This window comes from Pezoporus flaviventris, unplaced genomic scaffold, assembly GCF_033815535.1.
Source record: "Pezoporus flaviventris isolate CSIRO_AGI_PZ_B2104156 unplaced genomic scaffold, CSIRO_AGI_Pfla_v1 ptg000015l, whole genome shotgun sequence".
NCBI classification, from domain to species: Eukaryota; Metazoa; Chordata; class Aves; order Psittaciformes; family Psittacidae; genus Pezoporus; species Pezoporus flaviventris.
This window is the reverse complement of record NW_026892563.1, coordinates 42,421,931-42,440,621: the sequence shown is the minus strand read 5'-3', so window position 1 is coordinate 42,440,621 and position 18,691 is coordinate 42,421,931. Positions and strand designations below refer to the sequence as shown.

The window sequence follows — 18,691 nt, the reverse complement described above, 5'->3', positions numbered from 1 at the left end:
TCTTCAACGGAGATCTTCAGTCTCCATTAGAATGTGTCTGTAGTACTTGAGATGATTACATTCTGTGTTCAAAAGTGTCTCATTTCAGTTTGAAAATGCCTTCTGTGGAGCCTACCAAAACAAAGCTGCTGCTCAACTCAGTGGGAGACACGTGGCGAGACAAGGCTGTCTGCTAGTGTTTAAAGCTCAGTAGTGAAGGAGAGGGCTTTCTTCAGACAGAGCAGGAAGTTGTAAACAGAAAAATGGCATGCATTTCCAGGAAGTGTAATATTCCTGAATGCAGGAAAAGATCCGTAACAATGGGATTTATTGTGCTGTGGAACAGCCTCTTGGCACAAGATATGAAAGGCCCAATCTTCTAGCACAATTTGAAGCATGGTGAACAAAAGAAGATACATTGCATGGAAGAAGTGCCCCTCTGACAGGAAGATAAAACAGATGGACTGACAGATCTTTACAACTGCAAATCCATGATACTCTGCCTTGAAGGTCCCAGTTGTTTAATTAGTTCCATTAGTTTCAGCTGAACTGTCCTGATGTGGTAGTTATTGTGCAAAGTAAAATCAATAGATGTGTGTCTGTACTGTACTGTAGGCTACACTACGTACACTGTAAGATGGAGGAGGAATTCACTAGCAATGTAAAATTGCCATGCGACAAAAAGGAAGGGGGGAGCTGCTAAAATTTACAAAGTAGGCAAATATCCTCTGCATAGCACGTTGATACTGGAGAACATAAAACTGTGCAGTTATGCTCTCCAGTATCACTAAACTCTCCTTGGAGAGAAATTACAGTTACAGTAGCGGATATTGTAAATAGGACACCAATCACTGACCACCGGTTTCCAGGAAGGAAAATGAGGCAAGCGTAGAAACTGCTGTGATGTTAATACAGAACAAACTACTATATAGTATTTCTGATATATATGTAAATTAATGTATAGTGGTTGAGCAAGTTTATTAGTATGGCAATTGCAGTGCAGTAATCTAATGTGCAAATGTCTCTGTTTAGTCCCTGTTTTAATTTCCAGTGGAGAACTTATGGGGGACTTAAATGATCATATGTCGTTGTACTGAAACCTTTCTGAAATCATGAGCTCCTGTTCAGTTTCCAGCTCTCTCTCCTTTTCAGTGAGCTCAGGCTCTGGCCAGTGAAGACAGCACTGTTTTCTACCTGGATAATGAAGGCAGGCACAAGCTGTCTCTTTCAGATTACAACTGGAAGACTGCCATCAGTAGAAGCTGCTTTCCTCACACGTCCCCCTCCTTCCCTTTTTTTTTTTCCCTCTTCAGTCATATGCAAAACCCCAAGCAATCTCGAGCAATGGGAACACAAGCCTTTTTGACTCTGAGACTGCTCAATTAGTAGGGCTTTGCATCAGGAAAGGCGATGGCTGCTGGCAACAGTCTCCTTGTCTTCTCAGTACCTGGCTTCCCACTTGGGATAGCTAGTAGAGGGTGGGACAGATTTAATGCTATGAATACCTCAACACAGTGATAATAGATTATATCGATAAAAAGCTAAAGCAACATAGAATAATACATATTTACAGGATTACTGTCAAATAAAGGTACACTTTATTTACTGGAAAAAAAAAACCAATGTAATGCTCTCCTTGGGAAATACAGAGTTTACTCCTATAGATTTGGAGAGTTCTTTAATATTCTAGACTACCTATTTCATTGCATATACAGTAGTTCTGTTCTTTATGAGCCCTGACAGAACAGCTGCGTTTTGCTGCTTCCAGAGAAAGGAAAAGAAAGAGAAGTCAGAGTATACCTCTGTTTTGGGCTGAAAGCTGGTTGCTAGTCTTGTGGAATTACTGGTTAACCTGTGCTTGGTCTGCTGGTAAAGTGAGTTTAATGGCTCCTGCAGGGTGGTGAGCTTCCAGGACTCATTGCTTGAAAAACACATCGAATGCATGCACTAAGGAACATCAGAATATTGGATTATAGTGATTGCTATCAGGCTTCATCACATCATTTAGACCTAATAGCATTGTCTGAGTGTGGCTCATATGCATTGCAGGTCATAGATTCTTACTGTGCTATGTAATTTGTTTATTGATGCTTGTGTTTAAAAATGTGATATAGATAAATAATGGAGTAATTTACACGAAAACCAAGAAAATAACGTTTCCTTGGATTATGAATTCTGCTCCTTTTTCTCTTAGAGAACACTTATATAATTTACCCACTCTTAAAACAGGATAATGATTGTAATGTGCTTTCAATTTATAAAGTCTTTCTTTAAAAATCTGGAATTTTCAGCCTTGCATTCCAAACATATTTAACCTGCCAGGAGAATTCAAAACATTAAAGGATACAGATCTTTAATGAAGCTAAGTTATTTTTTCATATAACTTAATTGCCCAGCTCATTCTGATGTTTCAAGGCAATATTTGAGCAGCTGTGAAAAAAAATTTGCATGTCCACAGAGTGCAATATTGTACACAGTACAGGCATCTGCAGGGAAAGGCAGCCTGGCTGAATGTACTTACAGCTCTGCTCAATTAAATAAGGTGTGTGTCTATTCTGCAAAAATGTGCTGTTCCACCAACAGCTTTCCAAGATGGATGAGTATGTAAAGGGATGACCTGCTTGCGTATCTTTGGGCTTTATGCCAAAGAGATTTGGGTGTTACAAACCATCTAATCTTTTACAATGCTTGGAAGATTAGAATGGCATCCAATTTGAGCAGTTGTTTGGAGAAAGATGCCAGATTTTGTCTCGGTGACATAAAATACCTTAGCATGAAGCAAGAACAGTAATAAAACTGTAAGAGAAAGAGATAAACTGAGACCTGTATCAACAGAAGAAAATGACATCTCTCTCTATTTACTGCAGGTGCTGTGTTTGACAACTCTTAGCCTCTGGAAGATGCTCTTCTTAAGGCAGTCTTTTCCTTAACTTAATTAGGTAAGTGGCATATCCTGCTCTCGATACACATATTTAATTTCACCAGTATGTCAAGCAGAGGCCAGATGCCTTTAATAAGAGACAGTGGCGAAATATAAAATGAATCACAGCTTTAGACTCTTAAATCTGCTTCTAACAGGCTGTCCTACAAAAGGAAGGTGCCCTAGATTGAGCTGCTGAACAGTTTTAAGAATCAGCGCAGGCTTTTTGCCCAGTTCTATTTAGCTGAGGTCATGGACGCACATCCTCCCTCAGCCACAGATGCGTTTGTGGAAAAAGCAGCCATCAGCCCTCTTTCCATAAGGAACTTAGCCCCATTTCTTTCCTTGTTACCACCACAGCAGATCTAGCAGGTTATGTGAGCACCCTCTATCACATCCCAATCAATATGAGCTGCATTAGTTTAAACAGTTAAATGAGAAAGTTTTGCTAATATTGCCTGATTTCCACTCGTAAGCCTAGAGCGGAAGGGGGGAAGGAAATCCCCCCCTTTTCCAGAACTGTACCTCCACAGTAGGTTGTATTGATTCCCAACAAGGAGCGCTCCTATAACCCCACTGTAAATAGCAATACTCTTAGTGTATTCTACATAACAAGATTAAAGTACTATCCACATCCCTAGCTTGTCCTATACTCTTCCCTTCTGCACTGGTTCTTACAGTTACAGGTTGCAAAGCTTTTGAGGATTGCAAAAAACAATTCTAGAGCCAAATGGTGGCAGAAAATAAAGCCAATAGAGGTGAAATAACCAAAGTGGCACAAGAGATACAGGTAAAAGTAGTTCTAAGAATCAAATGCCCAGAATCACAGCTCAGTGTCTTAGCCATTCTTTGTCACAGCGTTTTTGAATTTCCCTGAGAGGAGATACCCCTTTCCTAGCTAACTTCTATCGAGTAAACAAATGTCATTTCCATTTGCATCAAATAAAACTAGACTATCCCGAAGAATCATATATGACTTGACTAAACCATACCCTGTGGCAAGGACAGCTACAGTAGGAAAGTAGGCTTTTCATCTCTTTGCAGCATTAGTTTTGGTGACTCCAAATTTCCACAGACTCCTGTAATTATGATTTCTCCTGAATGCTTTTGAGAAACAGTCATCAGAAAGAACAGCAATTATTCTGAACTACTAAGTTTGTCTTATTCTTGTAGCTGAAACAGTTGGCTTACATCCACTTGCACTATCTTCAGCTTTGCTCCATTTATATTACTTTCTATTTTATATACTTCTGACCATATTTTCTATGATTACCAAATGCCAGTGCAATTTATGAATCTGGAAACCCATTCTTTTGATTTAATCATAGAATAGTTAGGGTTGGAAAGGACCTTAAGATCATCCAGTTCCAACCCCCTGCCATGGGCAGGGACACCTCACACTCAACCATGGCACCCAAGGCTCTGTCCAACCTGGCCTTGAACACTGCCAGGGATGGCGCATATTATTTATTAATATCACATCTCTGGGCTCTGCTAGTTCCTTAATATTTCTTCATTTTTGAAAGTATAAGTAAATATTTCTGAAGTACCATAAATACTTAATTTCTGTTGTTCTTTGAGTATCATACATTTTAATGGTCATTGATTTTGATGACAGGAAATATTTTCCAAAAAGTGCTTTTTTTATTTACCTTTTTAACTTTTAGATAGAGCAAACTGAAATGACAACAAAATGGAGGGTGTATGTGAAACCGAAATTTCAGTGTCAGTGTCAGTCTTTCTGCAGTCTATGCTAAGTTAATTCATTTTCTTTCGGAACATGATTTTGAACAATAACATGCCATTAAATATCTGACTTACCAAAAACAGAGAATGAAAATAATGGCATTAACTTTACAAATATGTGGTCCTGGCACTTCACAGACTGTATCTGCAAAGATACTTGGGTTCTGATGCATACGGCATGTTCTAGACAGAGCATAACTGAATGTATTTCAGTCTAATTCCCCTACATAACTTCAAAGGTGAAACCAAAAATTAAGACATTTGCTAGTAAATGTGCTTGAAGAACAGAAGCTCTATCTTTTGTCTTTCAGGGAGTAGAGCAAGAGATCTGGTTGCAGAAAGAGGACTAGAAAGCACGACAATAGGAACAGCATAGCAAAAAAATGAGTGGAAGTGTGTCAAAGAAAAAATACAGAACTATCATCTAAAGCTACATAAAAAATAGCATGCCACATTAATTATACTGGAAGTAGCAACAGAAATATCACTTCTGTGCAATATGACATCCAGAAAACAGGTTTTTAGAATGGTTAGTGAGCACTGAATACTCAGTGACTCTGAAACCCACTGGTCAGAATGTCAGCCAGTCAGTTCAGTGTGCAAAGCAGACTGATCAAGCAGTTGATCAAGGTGGGAGCTGAACTCTGCATCCTAAATCCTACGTGCTTTATGAACAGAACCACCTTGCATAAAGGTGTGTGATACCATGATCAAAATGCTTTCTTACCCAGTCTTGCACATCTGTATTCTACGCTGCAATTAAAAAGACAGATCATCCTTCTGACTCATCCAAACAGGGTATTTTTATTATCCAGAGCTCTGTGACTTCCAGTCCTTTTTTTCTAAGACTTTGGAAATGGAAATAAAGGAATTGCACTCATTAACCAATCATGAGCTTATAAATGAAATTTCTGCCATTTAGAGTTATGTGAAAAACAAAATCCAGGAATACAGAGGAAGTTAAGAATCCCATCTTGTTTTGGCAAACACATTACTACACGTTCATACGCATTTTTTCACTATCATGTAGTGTAACAAAGGAACTACTGGAAAAGTCTGCTGTGCTTACAGTTTCAGTATGTTTTTTATCTAACTTTGAAGTTTCATAAAGCTTGAGCTATAAATTATAGAGAGCTGGTAAATGATTCAGAGCAGTTCATGTAATTATTGCTCATGTATCATTGAACAGTCAGTAACACACAACATTAGTTTGAGTACTATTACATATCATAATTGGCTAATCCCTCGTACTCTTCTCTTTCCTACTTTAAATAAGTTACGCGTATTTATAAGTTCCATCAGCTAATAATTAACACCCTATGGAAATCTGGACCACATTTTGTACTCAAGTTCAATTTCCCATTGAATTTCATTTATTTCTCATGAAGAAAACATAACTGTCTACGCAGTGAGACACTGCAATATATATTTCTATTCCAGCAAGCACAACACCTTTGATTACAGGAAGCTAAACATACAGTCTCTGTGCCAAAAATTAATAGGCCCTTCTGTTTAATTTCATTGAGAAGTTATTTTACCTCCATGGGAACCTTTGTTTGTTTGCACAGAGTATAAGAAAAGAAGCAAAAAGAAATAAAACTTGCATCTGGGCAAAACTCCTTTCATCCATCAGAGATGCCTGAATGTCTCTTCAGCATTTACCTTTAACCAGCACAGATTGGAAATGTTAGCACTTAGGTAAACAGATGGTGTTAATAATGACTGATACCCACTGGAGTTCTATAAACACAGGCGTTTTCATAGCCTGTCAAACAGCCCATATTGTAATCAAATGATATGTTACGTATTGGAATAAAAAGTGTGAAGATGACCAAGGCACTTCAGAGTGCCTAAAATTGGTCTCTTCATTGCATACTCTTCTAATGTACCTTGTTTCACAAAAGTGATGAGGTGAAGTTGATAGAGGCTGGTTTCAGTGCTACAATAATGACCTAAGAGAAAGACAACGTACTAACTGGCAAACTTCTCTGAATATTTCTAAGCCTTTGAAGACAGGCTGCCCAGGGAGGTTGTGGAGTCTCCTTCCCTGGAGACATTCAAAACCCGCCTGGACACATTCCTGTGTAACCTTATCTAGGTGTTCCTGCTCCGGCAGGGGGATTGGACTAGATGATCTTTTGAGGTCCCTTCCAATCTCTAGCATACTGTGATACTATCATTCCAAACCCAAAGTCGTGTCCAAGCTGATGGACTAGCGGGTAAGTGGAAATTAAACATTATATTCACTGTTTACATAACCATACTTCTAATAAACAGGAGGGTACATAAATAGCATTGATGCTATTTGGCTCATTCTCTTTAGAGCTCATTAGCCACAGAGCCTAGACGTCAGATTTCCATAAAGAAATCAAGCAGCCTCTTTTCATGGAAACCTTTTAAGACCATGCAATGAGTGAATCCATAGGAAGCCATCTGAGGTGATAGTAACATGGAGTTTAGTTCATGGATGTCACTGAAAAAGTGTTATTTAACAAGGCAGTAGCTATTGAAACTGAACTTAATGCAGTCATTTGAAACTAGTTTAGGAAGGGCAACTGCTGAGTGGAACCAACTTAATTCATCTACAAGAACGTTTTATAGATGTATTACCTCATGTCCTGATATCTTGATGGATATGACAGATCCTGATTGCTAAATAAGATCTCCTCTCCTATCACAAGTTCATAGAAAAGCTACCTGCTATTTTGATATAATTAAGATGATGATTGCATAAACGCCTATGAACAGCTTATGCTCAATGATTTCCATTATTAACACAGTTCTGTAAAGCTAGTATCTGCCTAGATTCCCAGCACCACAACCAGGCTTGCTGCTTACTATTTCAGAAAACTGACCTATGTCAGCAGACAGACTCTTTGTGCAGTGCAAGATGATGATATCCTAAAACAGGATATAGGAGAGCCGCTACATGTATGTGCATATGCATCTGTTGAATCTGTACCACTATCAGGGATGTAACTGAGTTTAGATTTTCATGCAGGAGTAATACAGTAGGATGTATCTTATTGGCACAGTTGAAAATGGAGATAGATATTTGCTTTCTGATACCTGCTTTTTTAATGTTGACTGCATTCTATTTAATAAGTGCACAGACCAAGAACCTATGGACTAAATCCTGGCTTTGTGGAAATCTGAGAACCTGTGTAAAATGAAATACTACAAAAGTAGAATTTAAGTCTTATTTCCCATTGTAAAAAATCACAAATGACTTCACTAGAGATCAGACAATTGGGTTTTTGAACACATGAAGTAGAAGAGCTGAATTTGACACTGAGTGCTTTTATTCATATATTTAATATTGTCTCTATTTTGAGCAGGCTCAGTGATTATGTCTGCTGATTGCCAAAATAATCTCATTTATATTAGAAACTAAGCATTGCCTGAAGCAGTACTTGTGTCTAAAGATATTTTTGCACAAAGCTGCAACACTGTGCTCCTGTCCTTTCTCTAATAATGGTAAAAATTTCGTTTATTAATAATTGTAATACAAAACTGGAATTAGAGAATGATCATTCCCTTCCCTTTCTTCTTCTCTACTTCGTGGTAAGTATGTATTAGTTTTTATATCAAAATGGATCTCCTTTGTTAGAGTAATGAGGAATTAAACAAGAGAAATTATGACACGTCAACAAGTATTCTCTGCCTTATCATTCCTCCAGGTATTTAAACACTGTTTTCCTGAAGTTCTCAAATCCTTCTCAACAGCGTTCAGAAACTTAGCTTACCCTTTTCTTGCACATCCCCCCATCTTTTTGTGTAGGGATGGAACGCTGGGAAAGGAGGCTTGGTTGTATTTGTTCACAGGTGGCTGCATTGCAATTTTAGCTCTGCCCCAAGAACATAAATTCTCAGTATTCAGTGAAAATTCCCTGCAGCTGATGAGTCAAATGACTGTCAGCTGGGCTTTTTAATCCATTGGTAACACCATCTTCTCCTTTCTATTTGAAGCAAACCCTGTGGATTGCATCCACAGATTGTGGCAGTTTGCTATTGGAGAATCATTGCAGTGCTGACTGAAGAACCTAGATGGCAGAATAAATACTGATGACCTAACTGAATGGTAGGATATGAAGCTGCAGGCTTGCAACAGACATTGGTCATTTAAATGTCTTCTTAAATTTGGTTTTATCATTTCCCTTTATAATATAGTAAAAGGCAGACATTTTCTAGATCTGATGCATTTTCAGTATCAGTGGAGCACTGGGTACAGCTGATTGCTTTGGCCACTGGTTTTCGTCCATTTTCTTCTCAGGCATAAGTAAGAGAATTCAAAACATATACAATTCCCACTGGTACATGTCTAATATTGTCACTGAATCATGGAATATTGTTAAGTATTTCTTAATATGTCATCTGGTATTACAGAACACTCAAAACTGACATCTGTGTTCTGCTTTTCTGCTCCAGCTAAATCAGTTACGCAAAAATACCCAGCAAAACCCCTTAGTAAGTTCTCATGGATGTCACCTAAAATTCAGTATTTAACAAAACTTATATTTGGTTTTGTATATATTAGGAAATTTAAGGATGTATTATGCAGACCTCTTCAGTAATTGAACAGTCTTTGAGGAATAAGTAGAATTACCACTTTTCCAATTAAAATAATAAGTAGACCCACACAGACCCAACCAAAGGACCAAGCCAAAGAAAAATTATATGTGGAGTTCCTGAATGCAGGTATTTGTACATACACAAACTGCAACTATGGTACATTGATCCACCATACTATAGGTTGACAAGGAATTTGGGTAACAGAGCTCTGGGTTTCAGAAGTTTGGATAAATTCAGACATCAGTACAAAATGCTTCTGTCTCAGAGTGAAATCAGTGAGGAAGAACTTCCACACTGGGATGCTTGTTTCTGTTAGCAGCAAGAGGTGCACAGGCCAATGCAAATTATAAGCACAAGGTTTGTATTCCCCTAAAACTAATTAAGGGAATGAAATATTAATTCTGCAAAATTTTCATTATATTTTACATGCTTCTGACTGAGCTGGACCCATTCTAAGTGGTTTTCCTCTCCCCACTGCTTTCAAGCAAAAGCTTGGCCCGGAAAGAATTCATCCATATGAGCAAGATCTTTCTACCCACTACTTTTTTTCCTCTCAACTTTCCTGTCCCTGGCACTGTCAAAACCTGCCCTGGCAGCAGTACTGGTATAAGGAGTATTAAGCATGCTGCACTGCTCTCCTTGCTCGTTTTTGACTGTTCCCTGCCTGTCACCTTCACCACTGTGACTGATGATGCAATTTGTGGTTGTACTCGCACATTGCCACTTCCCTCCTCCCATATCTTTCCTGGTTAACATTTGGGTTTATATATGCCATTGCAAATGAGTTCACTGTGGTTGTTAGAATACAGTTAACTTGATGCACAGTAAATAGTTCTTATAGCTTTAATACCAGGGTTTGCCTTCTTTTGTTCCTTTTTTCCTCCAAACATTTCACTGTGCACAGAGTGTACTCTCCTCAGTCCAGAATCTTGAAGCACAATACTTTCATGCTTCATCAGAATTTCCAGAGTTCTATTCTGAACCTTTTTATCTAGATGGTTCTTTTTTCTGTCAGCAATCACTGGAATAGAAGGGTACTCAGGGGAAAGGGAGGTACATATCACTACAAAGTCAGTGTATTTTCCAAGATCGCTTATTCTGGGGTTATGACTGTCTCTAAATAGACTTGTCTAACCTCACGGTCTGCCAATCATTCAAAAGACAAGACGCACATCCGGTCTTTGTTCAGTCCCTAGGAGAAGCCAGGCAAGACATCCTAACAAAATAAATGTAGGAAGTGTCTCTCTGTTCTGCCACTTAAGCCTGAAAAGGATAAAAAAATCTATAGCTTTCAATTGTTTTACTTGTTTTTGTGCAGATGTGGGATTTCTGCAATAAGATAGGTGCCTTCAGTTTCCCCAAAATGCTGCCGGTGAAATTTATCCTTGGTGAAAGCCCAGCATTAAATGGAGACACACCTTGCATTAATGTGGCTCAACATTCCTGAAACAAGATAGGAGAGTCCCATAACGAGATCATATTGTTTCTGCAACTAAGGAATCATGAGAAGAGAGCTGAACTGCAAAGCTTCAATTTCATCATTAAATAGATAAGAGTGGTTTTACCAGAAGCTAACATGAAGTCACTTTTGTTTATCTTCTGTTCATTATACACTGACATTGGTTAAACCATGACAACTGACTACAGCAGGCACAGGGATTTTATTTTGTCCAGTCCTACTCAGTAGATGACTACTGCAGCCAAACCAGACACAAGGCCAAGATGCTTCATAGCTTGTTGCTGCAGCAAACCCAAGAGATCTCAGTACTCACTGTATGTGTTTTAGCCCTTGGCAAATTAGGACCTTGTTGTGTTGCATGTGTATAGATGCAAAGCACCCCTTCCTTCTTCAGATACAGTTCATTAAGTAAAAAGCATCTACTATTAAATAACAACTTACAAAAATGCAATTTAAACATATTTGTAACTGTTCTCTCATGGCTCTCCCAGGCGCCAAGAAGTCCATCTGAATTACTGTATGGAAGATCTCCATCTTGCCAACTGCCTGAACTGAGAAAGATTGAAATAAGGTGAATGAAGATGTGTGAAAAATTAATTAGCTAAAGGTGAGCAAACTGAGGGGAAAAGATAAGGTTAACCTGAAAACCTGCCTCTAAGTGATCACCATTACAGGACCCAGTATCAAGCACAGCAGCGCATATTCCTGTCATCGTTTTCCGTGCACCGAGCAGGCAATACTTTTCTTCAAGTGATCTCTGAATGGGCTTGTAGTTATTGGAGGACAGTGGGAAGTTATTGCTTCACTCCTGTTTGTCTGGGGCTGCTTTATGCTTCAGTCTTGCTGGAGAGTCTCACAGCCTCGCTCTATAAACAGCTTTCTTGTCTGGCTTTCCAGGGGAGGCATGGGTGTCTTCTCATTGTCTTTCTGTCTGTATCTGTCCTCTTAAAGGTTTCTCTCAGTGTAAAGCATATCAAGAGCTGTCATATTATTTCTATCTAATTCATTTCTGGCCCTTATTTATGAATCTATGCTTTCTCACTAGAAAATACATTACAAAATCACTGAGCTAGCAAAAAAGCCAGAAAGGGGGTAGGAGAGAAACAAACAAAGTAACCTGTTTGTTAAAAAGAAGAAATAAAGAGTATGCTTTCAAATAGCATGCTAGGAATCAAAGGCTGTGGACTGTCATATGGATGAGGTGTTGCTCAGCTATGGGCTCATTTTTGTGTACCAGTCAAACCCATCCAACTACCTACTGGCAGTTCAGAGCACCATCACCTACATACTAGTACAGTTTATAGCTTCCTAGTAAAGCCTCGTATGGATGTGATGCAAACAAAGCTCCTGAAAGTGGTTTTCCTTCACCTGATGGAAAGATGACTGAAGGAATTAGATGATTTATGGGTATGATCTGCAGTAACACTCAGTTATCCTACAGCTTTGTCATTTATAACCCTGCACGGCTGGCTGTGCAAGCTGCCTGCTGTGCCTACAACCAAGCACAACAGACTTCCACCCATTTCCATCTATAAACAGAGTTAAGAGGCTAACCTTTTGAAATTCAGAGAAAGCTAAATATTTTCTACAGAGTGATGGATGCCACATGCTAATATTCTGGGTTTTTTTTTAGTTCAGGTATTGACAAGCCTCAGAACATAAAATTAAGACATATTGTACATTTTTCCACATTTAACACTTGGTTTAGCCCCTGGCTGGCTGTGTGAACGACCCCCATTTCACACAATCTCATTTTTCTTAGCTGCTCCCTCCTCCAGAACTTCAGGCCTGTTTTAACAGTGTTACTAATCACTGCCTTTTGTAGAGACAGCATCTCCCAGAGGAATTTGAGTTATGGGAAGAGGCAAATACTCTTACTTGGAAAACTGCACAGAGAAGCAGAGTGATTTTTAAAATGATTACTGGTGATATCAAGTGTTGAGTAACTGCACTGTTTATCATCGAAATGACTTTCATCTTGTACTCCAGGTCACTCAGAAAGCCTAAATCTAATACTGCTTTGTCTTCTATGTCTCAAACATGAGTAACTTAAAGCATGCGTGGCACTTTAATTTTACTGGTCTAGTCTGTTCTGACTAGCGAAAGAAGTGGCTTTATCATGGGAAGGGAGCTTCTTTAAAAGCAAACCAATATTCTGGTTCTTAGACATGTTTACCATCTTCAAACTGAAATGTCATGATGGGACATGCTTGCAATTAGCCATTTATAAACTTTCTAAATCCTGAAAAAACTCTCAAAATTTCAAGTTCCAACACATGACCTCCATCGAGTTAAATGTGAACTGAACACGATTTGTCCCCATGTAATATTCACATCAAGTAACACAGAATCATAGAAGCACACAATAGTTTGGGTTGGAAGGGACCGTAAAGATCATCCAGTTCCAACCCCTCTGCCATGGGCAGGGACACCTTCTACACTACCAGCTCATTCAAAGCCCCATCCAATCTGTCCTTAAACATTTCCAGGGATGGGGCAGCCACAACTTCTCTGGGCAACCTGTTCCAGTGCGTCACCACCCTCACAGTACAGAACTTCCTTATATCCAATCTAAATCTACCCTCTTTCATTTTAAAGCCATTCTGCCCTTTCCTGACACTACATGCCCCTGTAAAAAAAAAACAACCCTTGTCAGCTTTATTGTATCCCCCTCTTTAGGTGTTAGAAGACTGTTATAAGGTGTCCCCTGAGCCTTCTCTTCTCCAGGCTGGGCAGCTTCAGCTCTCAGACTGTCTTTGTAGGAGAGGTGCTCCTACAGCCCTCTCACCATTTTCATCATATGCACCAGTCTTCTGTTTGATGGAGATACAGTACCCCACGTACCTTTCTGTTCCAGGGAACGGCAGTTGCTCAATGAACTGTTAGGTGACAAAAGCCTTCTCCAGTATTTTACATGTTTATGTGCTCAGTTTCTCTGAGTGGATTGTCTTTTCACTATATATGGTTGGTTTTTACTCTTCCCTTTTAGGAACAACCAGAAAAGAACTGTTCCACCTTTGCTTGCAGTCAGTGACTCAATCAACAGCATTATCAGGTTCTCACAGAAGGTACCAACCATTTTTTCCTGTACTGAAGTTAGTTGCTAGCAGAAGTTTAGTATGTTTTTAAGGAAGCCACTAAGCAGCAGAAATAGACAAAGAGACTGCAAAATAGCAAAAGGCTATCTTGCCATCCAAAATGTCCTTCACATGGAGAGTTTATGGGAAATTTGGCTGCATTGTACTGTGAAACGTTTCTGTTGTACTTGAAACATCAGTGACTAGAAGGGGATGCAGAGAATTGATAACCAAAATCTACCTACAAAATCTCAGTGAAATACCTTTTATAATCTCACACCAACATAATTAAGTAGGAAAGGGGAGAATGAAGAAAAGATGTCAGTGAAGCTGAGAACAGACTGCATGGTGGCTTAGAGAAGTTCCCTAAGCAACACTAGCCAGCAGATCTGCAATGTTTTATTAGTAATAAGGATTCCTAATCAGATTTGACCCTACAATGTCACACATGGTGTTTTGTGGGCACTACACGGTGGTGCACTCCGGTGCAAATAAAAGCTAGCAAAGAATATGGGACTCTGGGCCTGGCTGTGGGACCTTACACTCTGCAGGGTGCTTCAAGGCTAATGCATTCCTTCCATTGCAGTAAGGAAATCATGTGGGGAAAAAGGAGGGGAAAAAGATGTGAAAGGGCTGTTTTAGGCAAGGAGTAGGTGTGACTGAAAAGACTGGGGGTAAAGGGGATCTCCATTATGCAAACCTGACAGGGTAATTTGGTCTGGTTTCCCTGTGGTGCAGTGTGTAGCTCCTTCTTGCCTTTCAATTCAAAATGCAGCGTGGCACAGCTGCACAGCACATGCCAAGGTGCCTAGTGGTGTCGAGACCATTACATCACCATTAGCCATCATGTGTAAAGAGGACGGATTTAGTCAATTATACAACACTTTTGGCACCAATTCAGTGTACCATGTGCATACATTGAAAATGGTTGAATGCTCATTTCTGAGATGATTGTGCTACCTTCGCGCCTACACATAAAGTATAAACCTTGCTTGGGTCATGGTACGTAAAGGTGGACCATCAATTATTTGAGTGAAGTGACCACTAGGTCCAGTGACTGACATTTTCTTTTCTGTAAACTAAGAATTACAGTCACTGACATGTCCTCCAGCCACGCACATTATTCTCTATCATTTACCCAAACATGCTTTTAAAACAATCCCTCTTTTTATAAACATGTATGTGTACACAATTTTTAACTCCAGTTGCTACAATTGCATCTAATCGAGTCAAATTCATTTTTATTACAGTTCACACTGTGAGACTAATGAACCTAAAGCACTGGAATCATTCTCAGTACACACAGAAGTATTTACTGAATCTGCACTGTCTCATGCCCAGAAGCAAAAAAACAAACCAAACCAAAAACGAAAACCAAAAGCCAAAACCAACATGCAAACTGCATCTTCATAACCACTTCCCATACCAGAAATAGTTTAAATTAACTATTTAGCCAAATATGAAAGAGAAACTGAGTAGGGGATAGGGGAGATGTAAGCAATGTTTCCATTCCTGGGTTTTAATATGAAAGAATGGTTGACTGATGAAGAACGGTTTAAGGGATAATGAAACTAGGAGAAGAAAAAAAGTCAGCTGCTGGTGATGGACAGCCAGATGACAGAGTTACAGACAGCTGACATACATACAGAATTGATGTATCCACAAGCTTAAGAAAAGATACAGTCATTCTGGCTGACAGGCAACTGTCTTTCCATTTTTTTTTCCTAATGGCCTGCAGGCGGCAGGGAAAGATCTAGAAATCACTCACAAGGTCACTCTGCCCCTGTTCATCCAGTTCCCCCTTCAAAACATGCTCTCCCATGGCATGTGCAAATAACTGGCCAACAAGCAATAAGGGGAATGAGTGGACTGCGTAGTATTTTGTAGCAATAGGACAAGGGGGAATGGGTTTAAACTTAGACAGAAGTTCAGGTTAGATATAAGGAAGAAGTTCTTTACTGTGAGGATGGTGAAGCACTGGAACAGGTTGCCCAAAGAAATGGTAAGTGCTCCGTTCCTGGAGTCTCATCATGGTCTTTTCACTCAAAAGCCTGAGTAAGTAGATCTTGGTATTTGATGGTGAAGAAACTGTCTGAGATTTGGGGTCACTCTGAAGAAGTGAACTGGAGACAGACTAGACTGTAAAACTGAAAATCATCATCAAAACACTTGTTTCCACCACCCTATTCCCAAGCAGGGGGTGCCTATTTATCTCACTTCAGCACCAGTACTTTCTTTTGAGAAGAGAGTACAAAACGTATACAGAGTGCCAGAGTTTCCAAATGGAAGCTTCTTGACAGGTAACAAAACACAATTTGCCACATAACCAATTTCTTCCTGTGCTAATGACATTTCTGCACTTGGTGGAACAAAGGAAGACCTCTTCTCACTCTGCCCTCTTGGTGCCTCAAATACAGTATCGAATTTTCCCATGGCTTTAAACTCATGATAAGAGCTATCAAAATAGGTTATCTCCTCATCTGCCTGAAGGGAATGGCCTTTATATCACATTTAGATTTTGGCAAAATACAAAACTACTTTTCCATGACCGTTTTCATTGACTTTTTCATGGCAGTTTTTCAGTCGTTTTTAGCCAATGGTAATTATGGATCATCCAACACAAATGCATCAATAAAGTATTGCAGATAACTCCTCAGTAATGAGAATACATAAATCCTCTGCTCAATAGGCTATGCAATCAGTTCACCCCTGGAAAAAAAAAAACAAACCACCAACTCCAAACACTTGAGATACTGCAATCTCTATAAAAATTCATTTAAATTGGAATTTGTTAATGTTGGATGAGATTGTCGACTGCAGTAAATCAACACAGCCTCCCTGAATCAATGGAATAACACTGAATTGCACCAGATGAGAGTCAGTCTGAAGCTTTTAGTAACTAAGGGTTCCTTTTGATTAGCTGTGTTGTTACTGTTACATCCATTATAAATTTACTTAAGTTTATTTGTATATGATATGTTCACTTAAAATGGCACAATATTACATCTCTTTTCCATCTGCAGACCATAAAATAACAAAGGTTTTACCGAAGTGGTTGGCATTATTTAGTTTCTCTTTCATGTTTGACTAGCAGTGGATAAGACAATCGTGGCTCTGCTAAGGGGATCAGGTGGTCTTCTGATGTCCCAGACAGGGGAACCAGTCAGCTGTGGGCTGGTTCCAGCACACATGCTAGATTTCATTCCCATGGAAACCCTAATGGAGGAGAAGCAGCAGATCTCCAGAGTCAGGACACTGACTTAGCTGTGGAGCTGAGAATGCTTGCAGGTTTTACAGTTTAAGCACAGCCTTTGTGCTGTTATCGGACCTTTCTCCCCCTCTGCCAGACAGAGCATTCAGGGTCACTGGTCTTTCTGTTGCATTGTTAATGTTCTCACTTTAGGGTGTATGTGGCAATTCTGCAGTAGACTACACGTTTTCTGCACTGCTCACCTTTCAGAGCTGGCAGTACAAAGACAAAGTTACAAAGGCCTTAAACACGTGCTAAACCCATGAATCAAGATATGGTTTGGGAAGTGCAAGAAAAAAAGTATCATTTGATTTCTTTAATTTCTCATGTCCTGTGAACAAACCTTAGGAAGAGACTGAATAGAAAAAAGATCCTGCAGTGTTGTCTCAGCTTTCTGCCTTAAGCATTTCCATTTACTGTGTTAATGAAGTGCACGTAACAAGAAGCTGTAGAGGTAAGTAAAATAGTGGGGAAGGTTTGATTTTAATACTTTTTACATGCAGTCTGCCTTCGGATCTAATATACATATCCCAAAATAGATCACAATATGTCCTAAAGCATACAAAATTAATAACATCCTGCTTTCTTTTATAACTCTCTATGTTGAGAGGGCTACAAAATTGCCTTGTGCATGTGTGCTTTCAATTAAAATTTCCAATTTCCAGGTCCATTGCTTTGTCTCCGCAAGTACAAAAGACAGCCAAAAGCAGGGAGAAATGACTCCATGGAGTTGGACCTCTCTACTCATTACGAGCTGGTTAGCAAGCACCTGCTATTCACCAGCTTGGAAAACCATTTGGAATTCAAGTAAGTCTCAGCAAGAACCTGAGAGAGCATCAGGAAGCTGGGCAGCTGGCCAGTTTTGTATGCCTCATCTCTCAAAGATTTTCTTGCTCTGATGCTCTCCCCCACCACCATACACCTCTGATTGATTGATTTATTCCTGCTTTTCTCTCTGTATTTGAAGCGGAAACATGTCACTGTTTTAAATGTCTCCTATCTGTTTTCTAGAATGGAGATTTTAATGCTTGTAGTGACAAAAGTTACTTAGTAATGTATGGCTTAGGAATAAAAGAATGTGTTAAGATAGAAAGCCAAGCCAAATTTTCATAAGAGTGAACTTGTAAGCGTTAGTGAAAAATATACTTGGGCCAAATTACATTGAAAGCCTGGCACATGCTGTTAAGGACTCTGAGCGTACCATTTCCAGTTTTCCTCAGGTATTCATTGTAGCAGCAATGTGAAATTACCTTTAATTGTGTGGCAATTTGAGAAGTGCTTTATGACGATGACGATCTCATCAGCATTTCTGACAGACAAATATTTTTGGCCCGTTTACAACTTCTGCTTTCTAATAATTATGCTCAACAGAAAGATCAGGTAAACCTGATGTAAAGTTTTATTTTTGGGAGGAGAGACGCTGTCTGGGTTCATAATGTGGGTGAAAACCACACCCCATACTGCTTTCTAAATAGTGTTGAGGCAAGGTGTGGACGAGGCATCCTGACATCCCTAGATATATAAAGCCAAAGCTCTGCAGGTTCAGCTGAACCAAGCTTAGATTATTCTTACAAGTGACATGCACAAAGTTTCAAACCCTGGGACCTGTTATCCCAAACCAAGTGATCTGATCTTCACTTAAAGGTGGGAAAGCCACTTTTCTGCAGTCAGTGTTTAGCTGTCACACC

The 18,691-nt window shown here is 39.4% G+C and overlaps 1 long non-coding RNA gene across 1 annotated transcript in view; it reads right to left on the bottom strand.

Moving 5' to 3' along the window:
• Positions 1 to 9,437: 9,437 nt before the first annotated feature.
• LOC133269714 (uncharacterized) overlaps positions 9,438 to 18,691 on the bottom strand; it is a 46,531-nt gene continuing 37,277 nt past the window's right edge. The window contains exon 4 of the long non-coding RNA XR_009743526.1: positions 9,438 to 10,660. This is a non-coding gene — a long non-coding RNA (uncharacterized LOC133269714). The remainder of the gene's footprint in view (positions 10,661 to 18,691) is intronic.